This window comes from Triticum dicoccoides, chromosome 6A (genome assembly GCF_002162155.2).
Source record: "Triticum dicoccoides isolate Atlit2015 ecotype Zavitan chromosome 6A, WEW_v2.0, whole genome shotgun sequence".
Taxonomy (NCBI): domain Eukaryota; kingdom Viridiplantae; phylum Streptophyta; class Magnoliopsida; order Poales; family Poaceae; genus Triticum; species Triticum dicoccoides.
In genome coordinates this window covers 517,299,752-517,302,164 of record NC_041390.1, presented here as the reverse complement: position 1 = coordinate 517,302,164, position 2,413 = coordinate 517,299,752, and positions in this window count along the sequence as shown.

The window sequence follows — 2,413 nt, the reverse complement described above, 5'->3', positions numbered from 1 at the left end:
TCAGGTGTTCCTCTAAAAAAATGATATACATATCGCGTCAATTGCCCATGTTACAATTATTATCAGGCCGGCCCATTATAGTAGGGAGTGGAGTGAACCGCAAGAGACGTGGTGACCGACTTTGGAACTTCCTGGAAGGTTCCTGCCCGGTGGGAACCTTCGTGAAAGTTCCTGAAACCGTTTTTTACATGTTTTTCTGGGTTTTATGTTTTTCTTTTACTATCTTTTGTATGTTTCATAATTTTGAAAAAATAAAAATCTTCACAATTTATTTGAAATGTTAAAAAATGTTTTCTTCTTCAAAAACTGTTCGCATCTAAAAAATTAGAAATTTTAAAAATTGCTCACAATTTTTATAAAAGTTCATGTTTCTTGAAAATGTTGTTGGTACTTTCAAAAAATAGTTCCAAATTAGTTTTAAAGGTGCTCACGTTTGCAAAATTCATTTAAAAATGTTCACGTCTTCAAAAATGTTCGCGCTTAAAAAATCTTATTTTTCCAAAAAAAATAGTCACCCTTTAAAAAGAGGACTCATGGATATTTTATAAATTCATGAACAATTTTGAAATTTACAAAAGTAATGAATCCATGAACATTTTGATTTGCATGAACTTCCTTTGGATTCAGATTTTTTGAATTTGCAAAATAAAATCCGTGAACTCATTTTGAATTTGTGAACATTTTTTTAAATCCACGAACATTTTCTGAATTTGTGATCATTTTTTCAAATTCATGAACATTTTTTGACTTCTTAAACTTCTTTCAAATCCACGAACATTTTTTAAATTAAAATAAACCAAGAGAAAAAGAAGAAGCCTGGGCTGGTGGAAGACGCGCGTCTTATCGCGTGCGTGAGCGAGCTCGCCACGAGCGATACACAGCACCACCCATTGAAACCCTCGTCCCCAAATCATGTTCGTGACGGCAGATCCGGCCGTCGCCGGCGACGGCGACCGATCCCGTGACGGCTGGCCCTTCTGGAACATGCAGAGGAACCGGGGCCTCTCAGCCGCCTCGACCTCCACCAACTGGGTCCTCTCGGCCACCACGAAGAACGAGGGCTACTCCATCTGGACCTCTGTGGGCGGCAAATGGTGCCCCAGGCCCACGGATGCTCACGCCCCGGGGTACTACCACGACCTCGCCGAGTTCTACCTCGAGGCGGCCCGCCGCCTCCCCATCGCCGACATCCCGTACCTCTCGGACTGCATCTCCATCAGCGGCTTCACCGTAGGCCTCGCCGACCCCATCACCAACATCGTCCTAACCATCATCAACGCTTTTGCCAAGAGCCATCCTACGTCGTGCCCGTAAAGCTAGACGACGCGCTAGAGAAAAGTAGCAAGAAGTCCACCTTCGCCGTCGGCGCTCGCGACTCCCGCACCGGCCTCATCAAGTTCTTGTTGTGCTACTTCCGCAACCTCATGTAGGATCAGGCGAAGAAATGCCTCAACATGGCCGGCCACCACCTCCCCCTTGCCGTCCGCCTCGTCGTGGTGGGGGCTCCGAGGTGGTTCCCGCTCCACTGCTACAGCCGGATGCTGCCAAGACCAGGACCGCTTTGCAGAAGGCCACGAAGTGCTCCAACACCGATGGCCTCCTTGACCCTGTCCTGGATGATTTGCGCAGAGGAAAATAGCTTAAAGCCGACTGCATCTACAAGATATGTGACCTGCTGCGTTGTTCATGGCCGCCGGAGGCAACCCTGCCCCAACTCCCGGCGTTTATCGGGACAACATGTAACACCCCGGATGTAACTTGACATATTTGTAACTTCGACTCTTGCCATTTTCGGCTTTAAGTTATGAGATTCCCTTCGTGGTTGGGTTTTTGTTTTTGTTTTGCTTTTTGTTCATATCATGCATTTCATATCATGTCATCATGTGCATCGCATTTGCATTCGTGTTCATCTCATGCATCCGAGCATTTTCCCCGTTGTCCGTTTCGCAATCCGACACTCGCACATGCACCGGCGCACCCCTCTTGTCTCTTTTCGTGAGCGGGTGTTAAACGTTCTCGGAATGGACCGAGATTTGTCAAGTGGCCTCGGTACACCACCGGTAGACCGCCTGTCAAATTTCGTTCCATTTGGAGGCCGTTTGATAGTCCAACGGTTAACCGGGTAACCGCAAAGGCCTCTTGTGTGTTGCAGCCCAACACCCCTCTAAAACAGCCCAATAACCCATCTAAACCACTTCCATGTTCTCCGCCGTTGGATCACGATCGTGTGGGCGAAAACTACACCTCATTTGGACACTCCAAACTCCCTCTACCTATAAAAAGGCTTCATCCTCCGAAAATTCACGCGAAACCCTAGTCTTCCCCTTCCTCCGCACGCCGGACACGTCCGCCGGCGCCGGACACGTCCGCCGCCGTCCCCTCGATGAATCACCTGCCGCCACGTCACCCCGCC